The sequence below is a fragment of the Periplaneta americana genome, chromosome 15 (assembly GCF_040183065.1).
Source record: "Periplaneta americana isolate PAMFEO1 chromosome 15, P.americana_PAMFEO1_priV1, whole genome shotgun sequence".
Classification (NCBI taxonomy): Eukaryota; Metazoa; Arthropoda; class Insecta; order Blattodea; family Blattidae; genus Periplaneta; species Periplaneta americana.
Genome location: NC_091131.1, coordinates 170,150,798 through 170,163,285, shown reverse-complemented (window position 1 = coordinate 170,163,285; position 12,488 = coordinate 170,150,798). Strand labels below are relative to the sequence as shown.

The 12,488-nt window shown below is 34.3% G+C and overlaps 1 protein-coding gene across 1 annotated transcript in view; it reads right to left on the bottom strand.

Annotated features, from left to right (window-relative positions):
- The window catches only part of LOC138715529 (putative polypeptide N-acetylgalactosaminyltransferase 10), a 97,270-nt gene that overhangs the window by 12,986 nt on the left and 71,796 nt on the right, over nt 1–12,488 (bottom strand). The gene's annotated exons all lie outside the window — the stretch shown is intronic.

Sequence of the window (12,488 nt, the reverse complement as noted above, 5' to 3'; positions counted from 1 at the left end):
AAAAAGTTACAAAATAACAATGGATTTTAAACATTTCAATGAAAGAATGTGTAAACTAAGAATCAGGAGCAAATATAACAAGATTACCTTAATAAGTGCATATGTACTAACAGAAGACAAGAACATTGAAAGTAAAGAACAGTTTTATGATGATTTAGAAAAGTTAGTTAAGGGAGTGCCTGGAAGTGACACTTGTGATCTTGGGAGATTTCAATGCGCAATTAGGAAGAGAATTAATATATAGACACGTCACTGGTCAACATACACTGCATGAAAAAATTAATGAAAATGATGAACTCTTATGTCAATTCGCGACAGCAAATGATTTAATAATAATGAGTACACAATTTCAGCACAAAAGGATACACAAAGGTACTTGGCTCTCACCTGACCACAATGCTGTAAACCAAATAGACCACGTTATAAATAATAATAAGAAGAAAGATCTTATAGAGGACGTAAGAAGTTTGAGGAGTCCAAATATTGATTCTGATCACTTTTTAGTTAAAGTCATCATGAATCAAAAACTGCCAAAGATATACAAGAAACAGAAAACTGATCAGATGATTAAATGGAATAAAGTTAATTTACAAAATACCAAGAAAATTAAGCAATATAGAACAAAGGTGTTTGAAAATCTTAAAGGCCTACCAGAAGAACAGGTTGTTAATAACAAATGGGAAGGAATTAAAAAAGGCAATAGATGAAGCGGCAAATGAAACAATTGGTAAGGAAGAGAAGAAACACAGAAATGAGTGGTAGGATGAAGATTGTAGGAATATTATAGCTGAAAAAATGAAGCAAGAATGAGAGCATTGCATAATAAGACAAGAGCTAGTAATGATATTTATAATCAAAAAAGGAAAGAAGCTAATAAAATATGTAGAAACAAGAAAAAAATGGTTAAATGAGAAGATCATCAAAATTTAAGAAAATTCCAGCAAGAACGAAACAAGAAAATGTTTTGAAGAGGTTAAGAATTTCAAATGTCAGCAAAGTGTGAGTCCCATGATATGTAAAAGTGCCAATGGCAACATACAAATGCAACCAAGTGAGGTACTGGATAGATGGAAGGAACACTTCCAGACACTCCTTAATATAAATAAGTTACTAATGAAACAGAAATAACACAAATTTTAGGAATGGAAATAGATATTGATCAACAAGTATCCTCACCAAGTTTTAATGAGGTATGTCATATAATTAACAATCTGAAAACAAATAAAGCTCCTGGATCAGACAACATCTCACCGAATTTGATAAAATACAGGGGAAGAATGCTCAAACAAGAACTGCATAAATTGATGACAAAGATATGGGAAGAAGAGAAGTTACCAACACAATGGAATGAAGGAATCATCTGCCCAATCTTTAAAAAAGGAGATAGATTAATGTGTATTATGTTATTAAATATAACATATAAAATATATGCCATTATATTAAACCAAAGACTTGTTGAAATAATAGACAACAAACTGGATGACTATCAAATGGGTTTCCGAGCTAACAGATCAGCTGTAGACAATATATTTATAGTTAGACAAATATTTGAGAAATGCCATGATTTTAATATTGACCTATATAACATCTTTATTGACTTCAGTAATGCTTTTGATGCAATATGTAGAAATAGAATTATTGAGTGTCTAAAATTTTATGAAGTACCTAATAAAATGATACGATTAATAGTCCTAACATTAAGAAACACTGAGGCAAAAATAAAGGTGACCAATAAGATAAGTGAAAAGTTCAGTATTCGAAACAAGGTGATCTGCACTCAGCTGCACTATTTAGTTTGGTTATAGACTTTATATTGAAGAAACTGGAAACATTACAACAAAATTAAGGCAATGTATAGCTTATGCTGATGACATAATAATAATTGCAAGAACAAACCAGCTTTGATAGAAACATTTAACAATCTAAAAGAACAGGCAATGAAATATGGATTGAAAATTCACTGTGTAACAATGATTTTGTTTAAGTTAATTTTTTTGCTGTTTCTAATTCAGTATGTTGCAAAACACAAGAAAACATCAATTTCCCATGTGTGAAATTGTTTTTAGAGATAAGGCATCGATTTTCTTAATTTCAAGAAAATATCTTCCTTTTGTACTATATAAGTGAGTTTACAATAATAGTTTTTTCTATATTAAGGCAGAAAACATATACAGGGTCTGAGCAAATGTGCAGAAGTTATGTAAGTACATTAAAACATTTACACATCATAAAAACGCATACACAGTGTCTAAAGATGTATTTTTTCCTACTCTCTCTTTTGTAGGTTAAAACACTTACACATCATGGAAAGATATTCACAGTGTCTAAAAATGTGTTTTTTTTTCTTACTTTTTCTCTCGCAGCTTACATCAGACTCTGATCAACCCCAGATGTAGTCGCCACTATACTGTACTTGGTAGTCCATCTCTTTTCTAACAGTTGTAGGTCTTGATGGAATCTTTCGCCCTGTTCCTATGAGTATGCATCCATGTGTGACTTGAAAACATCTGACTGGAGGACATGTAACTTGAGTGACTTTCTTCAACCCATTGCTTTGTAATTCTTCAGAAGACCCTACACCACCTCCCTGTAATTGTCCACTCTACGATCACCCAGGAAACCTTTCACTATATCACGGAAGCTTTTCCAGGTTCCCCTTTGTATAGGTAGAAGTTTCACAATGAATTCATCATCGTGAAGTAATTTCTTCACCAGGGTGCCCACAAAAATTCCTCCCTTGACTTCACCTCTGAGAGTTTGGGGAAGACAGATACTTGAAGATATCTGAATTTGTATCTAGTACTTTTACAAATTGCTTGATGAGGCCAACCTTAATGTGGAGCGGAGGCATCAGAATCTTGTTTTCCTTCACAGAAAGCTCCCACCTGTTTTTCTCACCAACCACAAACTCCGTCTTCAATGGCCATTCACTGGTTGAAAATGCCTGGCTATATCCCTGCTAGCCTACAGGCAGAGAAAACAGGGATATTTTATGCTTCCACCTTGTTGTCCCATCAAAGACGCAATCATTTTTAAGTCACTAATTACATTCCACTGTTGTTCTGCATAGTTAACCATCTGCAGAAGCTGCTGGACATGGGAGTAATCTTCTTTAAGATGGGCTGAATGAGCAATTGGAATTGAGGGACACTTGTTGCCATTGTGGAGGAGGACAGCTTTCAGACTCTTGCACGAACTGTGAATGAAGAGCTGCCAGTCCTTTGGATCATAGGGAAACCCTATTTCTTTAACAGGTCCCCACATTGTGGCAATAACACAGTTTGTCAGCGAGAGTGAAGTATTGCGAGAACGTTTGGTGACACTTCCTCTTGTCCGGATACCTTGCAGCTCCAGTCCAAAATGTTCCACTGCTTTTAATCTTGATGTTAAAAGTTCTGCACAAGATTTTATTAATCCTAAGTCCCTGATTAAATTGTTTAACTCCTTTTGAGTGGGAAAGTGAGGTGTAGCCTCTGCATCCTCTGAGAAGTCCTCTTCCTTGCTGACACGATTCACTATTGGAAAAGTCAGACTACTGCCGTCCTGGAGGAGGAGAAACCAGAAGCTCCTCATTGTGTGCAATAGGCCTGAGTGATGATGGTAGGGCCTACACATTGTTTTCGTACCTCTTCTGTGATGGGATAAGTCAACAACACAGGAATAGCAGATATTCCGGTGATCTGCTGGTTCATTCTTCTGCTCTCTCCTCTGTGCCAGGCCTCAGAATGAATCTACAGCTCCTACACACAACATGTGGTGCCCAACTTTGTCTTGGTCACCCATAGGTACGCCGCAATATGACTTGCAGGCTGAGCGGGAGTTGTTGGCATACTTGATTCTGTTCTTCAGCACTCTGGAGGTCAGGAAGACCCGCACACGTAGCAAACCAGTCTGGATCATGCTTACAATCACTGGGAGACACCATCATTAATCAACCTTGTCTGTGAAGCAGTAAATTGGATTAACTCTATAAATATAAGATGAATATTACAAAAAATACAGAAAACGTGCTAAGCAAATATTACGTAAACTATTAAATTACATAATTGACCACTAGGAACAGAGAAACGATTACAAGAAGGTAGGAGTACCCAATTTATCTTATTTGTGATCTAATTTATCCAATAAATGAATAAAATTTACTTAAACCGAAAGGTTTTTTTTGTTACACAGTGTAATTAATGACAAGAAAACAAAATTCTTAAAATGTAGCACAAAAAGAGAAACTTTAGGAGATTTTAAAATAAATGATAAAATGATTCAACAAGTACCAAGTTTCAAATATCTTGGATCAACTGTTAATAACAACAACGCCATTGAGGAAGAAATAAGAGAAAGAATTGTAATGGGAAACAAAGCATACCATGCCAACCTGCAGTTATTTAGAAGTAAATTGATATCTAAACAGTCCAAATTTAAGCTATACTGTACTACAATAAGCCCTGTAGTAACTAATGCCAGCGAGACATGGGTCCTTAAAAACTCCATAAAACACAGACTACTAATTTTTGAAAGAGCAAACTAAGAAAAATGTTTGGTCCAACTAAAATGAATGATGGTACATGGAGAATTAAATGTAACAGTGAACTGAATGAACTGATGAAGAATAGGAACATAATAAATCATATAAATCATTAAGATTAGGATGGTTTGGTCATATAAATAGAATGGAGAATAATAGACTGGTCAAACAAATATACAAATGGAAACCAATAGTTAACAGAAAGCAGAGTAGACCAAGAAATAGATGGGAGGATGATGTCCTGAATGACTTGAAATTGATGAAGGTGGAAAACTGGACAAAGACAGTTGGAAGCCGTAAAGAATGGAAGAAAGTTGTTGAGAAGGCCAAAACTTTCACCTGAGAGTTGAAGAAGAAGAAGAAGAAGAAGAAGAAGAAGAAGAAGAAGAAGAAGAAGAAGAAGTTGATAATTAACACTGCATTCGAAGTTTACATTATTTGGAAAACTCATTAATTTCAACGAAAATAGTGCCCATTCTGGAATCCAAGAGGATGCTGATGAAATGCAATTATTTTTTTTTCAGCTATAATACATTGTCCTTTAGTACACTTATTCATTTTATACAACTTTTAACACTAGGCCTATATCACTTAGGAATACAATAATAATTACTTTCACGTGTTAATAGCACAAGGAAAGGTTGTCAGATCGATGTCACAGTTTTGTATGGGGATTTGTTTGGTGCAAATACACAAAAAATAAAATAACCAGTGTCTCAGCTCTCTCTCCCATAGGCCCCAGTTTACACGTAAAAAATAAAGTATGAAATACTATCGGAAGTTCTTGAATTGCTATTGCATATTCATACATTCCTGTTTTCTGTGTAGACGATTTTTTATAGTATAGTGATATTTTGAATTAATAGAGAAACAGAAGAACTCCAAGTATTTCTTCACCACAAATCACACTTACATTCGCCAGAATTCGAACCTGGTTCTCCAGTGTAGAAAGGTGACACTCCAACTGTTCAGTTAAGACTAATATGTGTAGTACAGTTAGCATACTGAATATTAAACTGAAAATCTGGGTTCAAGTCCAAATTGGCATAACCTGAGAGGTTAAATTTCTTGTGGAGTTTTTCCCTGTTAACACAGGAGATATTGTGCATTATTCGCGAGCGCCTAGGCTATGATGATGGCTAATCTTAGTTTAAGATCTGTTTATATTTAACTATATTCCTGATAAATGCTGTTTAAATTTACGCAATGTACACTTCCACTCCATCGCTTACTTCATTGTTTGGTTGGATTCAATCACAGTAATAGTGTTGTTCTCTACAGAGAATCAATGAATCAATGAATCAATGAGGGCAAGACTCATCTCAAGGGGACATTATACTGAAATTACTAACTTCCATATTTGTAAAGCTAAATTCACAAGACGTTTAACACTGGTGTAGCTGGTTAATAAGACATGTACAACATTTCATTCCTCTACGACAAATGGTTTGCATTTTATTAATACCTTAATGAAATATTACATCACTTCATATAATAAGTCCCTTGCGCCGCAATTCACGTTATTTTTAACTGATATTCACCTATATGATTCTTTATATACATTGGAACAAACATTATTATTGGGTTTCTCTACACAATGAATCGGTAAATTACTAGACATTTTTTATGGTTATTAATATTTTTATTTTTTATTCTTTTATAATAAAAAAATTCTAGTAATTTACTGATTAATTTTACAGCAAAATCCTATAGTATATCCATATAAGTGAATATCAGTTAAGAATAATGTAAACTGTGAAGCAAGGGACTTTTTATATAAAGTGATTCAATATTTTAATAAAATATTATAAAATGCAAACCACTTATCACAGGTGGATGAAATGTTGTACATTTGTCATTAATAACTAGATATACCAGTGATCACAATTTGATGAATCTAGCTTGATAAATATGGAAGTTATTTATTTCACTATCGTGAATCCTTTACAATATGGAACTTGGAAATTTCAGTATAGTGGCCCGTTAACATTTATGTGAGCTCCTAGCCTGAAGACAACTTGTCTCATTTCATTCACACTTAAGGGACTTGTGTAAATTTTGCAGAGAAAAAACTGAAAAAGCCATCAACTAGCATGAACATTAAATGGGGAGACAATTAAGCCAGTCAATACATTTGTCTGTAACAACATAGATAGCAACTATCACAGTCTTCGTCCAGTTACAGAGCCCAGAAAGGAAAGTAGCACTCAGCACTCAGTAAAGAGCTTTCAAATATTATTTTGCTATGTATTTTTCTCCTTGTTTGGAATTTATCTAAGGGTGTACATCAACACAACAAGTGAAAAGCTTAATAACATTTACAACAGGGAAAAGGTGCCTATCTCCACTGGGAATCCTACTCAAGAAACAACACCCCCTCCCCCAGGAAGAAGTCTTACTTAAAAATGACGAAGACAAATATTATATTATATTTTAGTAAAGCTGTTTAATTATTTTTTATGTTTGTGGCAGCAATTGAAATGTTAATTCCTGAAAGTCTGATTTATGAGTTTTCTGGGTATTTGTAATTTTACTGTCAAAACATTATCTTTAAGTATTAAAATTATCAATACTACTATTAACTATCAACGAACATTTGTAACAAATGAACATTTTTACCACTGTTAACAACAGTTGATAATTGATAATGAATTGCAGGTGTCTACACGCTGATAATCATTTGTAAATTTTTATTTTTGGTTTTTACAACGTGAATTTTTGCTCATGACACCATTATTTTGTTTCCTTTGGAGTGACGTAGGTGTGCGACTTTTGGTGACTTTGTGATATTCCTGTGACACATGCTGTCTCCCGAGAAAATTCAGGAAATTAAACCCAGTAGCATTGCAAAGCCGGTATCACACTGTGGTCTACTTGATTTCCAGTTTATGGGTCATTTGTGCCTAAATACTGTAGTAGTATACACCCTTGATGAAGAAGAAGATATTCCTGTGATAGTGAAAGGTTTGGAGTCAGTTGGCAGCTGAATACAAAATGGAAGCATACAACCTGAGCACAAGGCGATTATTGTCAAGCAGTACTCCACTAGTGGCAATGTTATTATTGCTATCAAACATTTCCATGTGTCAAACTCACTTCCATCAATTTTAACAAGATAATACATTGTTTTTAGAGCACCATTTCGATGCAACTGTATCTTATCCAATGATAGACACTATTTCTTCAGAGTTCAACAACTGTTTACAGGGCATGAAGGCTATTGGAGCAACACACGATTTACAACCACAATGTTTGTGAACTCCAAAGAGCCAGAAATTGGGAAGAGAGCAGAAGATGATTTTTGCAAAAGATTTTCCGAAGATACATCTCCATCATTTTAATCTCAAGTGTTTTCCATCAGAACTTTCTTTAAAGACGAGCTTGAAAAAATGAAGAATGTTAAAGCATTGGCTGATTTGTTTATAATAACTAACTTTTTGATCTATACACAGTATGTTTCATTTACTTAACAGTGACTGTACCCAAGGTGGAATGATCATTTTCGAAACTGTCTACATAGCTTACAGGGTAAGATTGTCCATTTTGCTGTCCATTAAAAATGAAAAAACAAATTTTAGCAGAACAGCAATTAATGATTTTGCATCAGCAAAAACAAGTGACAAATATTTCAAATTTTAATCACCATACAAACAATTTAATGAAGTTAGAATACCCAGTGTTCATAAATTCATTTTTTAATTTAATCAGTTTATTGTACTACAATAAATATCTACAATATTATGTACCCAAATTTATGTCAATTTATTTAGGTACCAACCTATGTTTATTATATAGAAATATACTTTCCATTAAGGTGTGCTTACTTTTATTTCATATAGGGGACCCCAATAGATTACAGTACAGCACTAATAGAAATGACACTGGCTGGTTGCCTGAAGAAAGCTCCACTTCATTTGAGCAAATGTATGAGTCGATTATGTCAGCATGGAAATCAATACCCACTAATATGGTCGTAAAAATTTCAAGGTGAAGTTCAATTCTAACGCAATGGATGAAGTGAAGACAACCCAGTCTGGTGTCAATGAGTCCAATAGCCCAAGAAAACTGATAAATGATGATAAATAATACAAGCATGCAAAAACGAAGGTACCACTAATAAAAAATATTTTCAATAAATAAAATATGTGTTTTAAGATTTCCAGTATAAGCAGCACACAAATTATACTCAATTTTCTGGAAAAAATGCAGCTTATACCAGTGGCGGATGGTGGGTTTGAAAGTTGACGAAGCCAAGACATGACTGATGAGAGTTTGCATTACATGTATTAAAAATATAAGGCCTGTCATGTACCTCATTACCAAGCGCAGAATTTATAGGTTTTAAGAAATTAAAATTAATTTTCCAATCTATGTTTTAGTACTTTTTTAGAACTTTAAATCTTATGTTTAGGAATTCATATGATTTTATGGGGAAAAGAAATAAAAAATAAACAACATACTGTTAACATATTACAATACTCTTAGAGTTACATTCAAATATTCATTATTATAGGCCTAACAATATAAATCTAAAAAGTAGCCTGCTGATTCACGTGGTGATGATGGAATGTTTTATGGAACTATTTACCAATATTAATACATATTAATAGTCTGTTATGTTTACAACACTGTATCTTTATTAAATTATTACACTCGCTAACCACTCATTTAAGTAGTGCTGCTAATATGAATTAGGTCTCTTTAGGACATTTTAAGTCCTAACCTACGAATTAGATCTTTTAGGTCATATTAAATTTAATAATGTTCTACATAAAACGAATAAGAAAAGCAATATTTCGAGAGTAACGAGATAGCAAAAAATGGTTTCGAACCTAAGAATCTGGGGCTTGCTCATTACTATTACATAGCCTAATTTTACAGCAAATTCACTCCATGATCCTCTTTCTTTGCAAACCGATCAATTAGGTCATAACATACTGAACAACTGCTACTAGAAGAAGCTAGACAAATCTGCATTTAATTAATAATTATATATAATAAATAAATAAATTTTCAGTCATATACACTTTTCAGTTTGTGAGGTCAGATAATCTGTTACATCACAATATTTAATACAAAGTCACTAATATTTTCGACTTTAAAAAGTCATCATCAGGTGCATGAGAAGCAAACAATTTTAAATTAGGTGATAGTTGATCTAACAATTAATAATATAGTAAGTAATGCACATGCTGGCATTTACAAGTATGTAAGTTTCGTGCCTCTTGAGTAAACTGTACATGGTAAAGCTGAACACTGATGCTAAATTCTCGTATGTATATAAAACAAGGAAAGGCACAGCATGATATTAACCTTATACAATTACGGCTAAATATTCTCATTAAGTCATATCATTAAAATTAATATTAACTATGTTAAAATGCTATATGTAATATATAAATTTAAAAGGGATGGAAAAAGCTGTTGTGCAAATGCTGTTGGTAGGAGAGCACGCAGTCTAATTTGTCGTGGTGAATGCCATATTTGTATAGTTGTTCAGTTGTTTACATCCAGACAAGGAGGCGTGTTTCACCCGACGTTACATGTTTTGTGATGTAACAGATTATCTGACCTCACAAACTGAAAAGTGTATATGACTGAAAATTTATTTATTTATTATATATAATTATTAATTGTATTCACACTTTTCTGAACCAACATGTCTTTTAAATCTGCATTTGTTTCTAAACTCTCGATATATTTAATATACTGTATAAATAAATATCTCGTAATACAAAAGAAAAAATAACAGGAACACCCGTACACAAGAGAAAAATCTACCAACATAAAAGAAAACTTTTACTCAGGGAGAGAAAACTAACAACACGTGACTCATTTTTCTAAAACAAAGAAGAGAGAAAAAGAGAGTGAGCTTGCCAATACAGCCGAAAGCAGCCATGACTAGCAGTACAGTTGTCAGCGATGGGTAGGACATCTCCAAATTCAGCTCCCCTTGAGAGTTCTAGTTAAGTTTAAACACTCCGCTAACCAGCTATCTTATTAGTTTAACTGCTGTTGTCATGGTTACCAGGGAGCAGAGTATCTGTCCCCTCTCTCCTGCTCTCGCATGGACACTGCAGGCTGCTAGATGTCGACTATACAGGTTACAGCACTATCTGTTATTCTTCAGTACAAAATACTTGTACTATCTACAGTACAGCGAGTGAGCATGTGATCGACTTGACATAACTTCCATCTTAGTTGTAGGGAATTTGAACCTGGGCTTATAACTCAAGTGCTCTAGCACTAAGTTACCATGGTACACTAGCAATTTAGATGTGTTCAAATCTATTTTTCAGATTCTACAACTTTTCATGGGTTTCGTTACAATACAGTTTTACTCAACTCAACTGTGACTCCATCTTTTATGATACAATAAGATGATGTCGAAGAACACTGCTATTCAGATTTTTACTCTGAAAAGGACCTGAAGACTTTGAGGGAGTCTGTGCCCTTAACAGACAAACACTGAATGAAATCTGAATTACTCTAGAATAAGAAGCTCCGTGAAATATAGTAGAATCCCTCTTAACCGGCACCAAAGGGACCAGGCTAGTTCTAGATACAAGATATTGCCAGATAACTGAATAAATAGTTTTAAAAATCACCCGTTTGTATTTCATGATGCCAACTGTTGAAACTGCAGTCATGTGAAGCTCACTCAGTGGCGGTTCCTCAGGGGAGGGGAGGGGAGGGAGGAACGTCCTCCTCACATTTTCTTCTTTTGAAAGTAAATACCAAATAAAATATGTGCCTTGAAATTCGAGGAAGATTCGATAATTTTTAAGTTCACAGCTACAAGAAAAACTCGGCTGATCAAGTTTTAAACAACGCGCGCTCATGTGCTGTAGAAAACTGTGACAAAGATGCGAGATTGTCTGTGTAGAGGAAAGGCACTCCATTCCTCCTATACTGCAGTTAACACACATAGACAACAGCGCACTAGTGGCCAGAGAAAGAAGCAGAGTTTTAAAGCAAGTAAATGTACGGAGAGGGAGGAGATCCTCCTCTGAATCAGCGCATGGGCGGGAAATAGAAACCGACTGGTCGTGCAGCAAGCTAGCTACCGCTGCCACCTAACGATGCTGCATTCAACCAGACTATAACACATCTAGAAGGAGACACAACAAAAACAGTTTTAACGCAACACTATGAAAGACATAATGTAAACTTTTTTTTAATTATAAATCAAAAATATTATTCATTGCACTTTATATAGGCTACTATTCATGGTTTAAAACTTTCGTGGATATTTGAAAGTTAAATTCGGGTTTATGTAAAACAAAGAGGAAGTAGTTCTACGAAGTTGGCCCCTGAAATTCACTTCTATTCATTGTTTACTAGACAGGGCAACAGCCAAGTTGTCAGTTTTGAACAAATATATTTGAAACTGAAAGTAGATACTCCAAACTACATCATTTTTAACATAAAAAATTAATCGGCCACCGGGAGATTTGAACAATAATGATAGTATGACTTTACAAGAACTGACATTCTTCAAAAGCATGTGATAATGAACTTGTAAAATGTACATGTGGCAACACAGACCACGTGGGTGGGTGCAGTGTTCTCGCTTTCCTCAGATCATTTCCCATTCCCATTTCCGTAAAACGGTTCCGGTTACGAGTTAGTAGCTAGTCTCTTCCAACACGTGTGATGCTGTAGTATGCTCGAAAAATGCTACGAGGTTGTGAATTTCATTGTAATTGTTAATTTTCGCAATTATTCAACAATGAATGGAAGTGAAAACATTATATATTTAGGACAATTATTTAGGAAACTCAGTTTACAAGAACAGATTATTGCTATACAGAAGGGAAGGCCAACCCCAACACTACCTGGTCTTACATGTATGCATGTAGGCTAATTTGTAGCATGTTTCATTCAAGAAGGTGTCATTTCGTGCTGTCAACTTCTTTCCTCCTCTTAAGAAATATGCAGGAGCTGCCACTGAGCTCATTCCTCA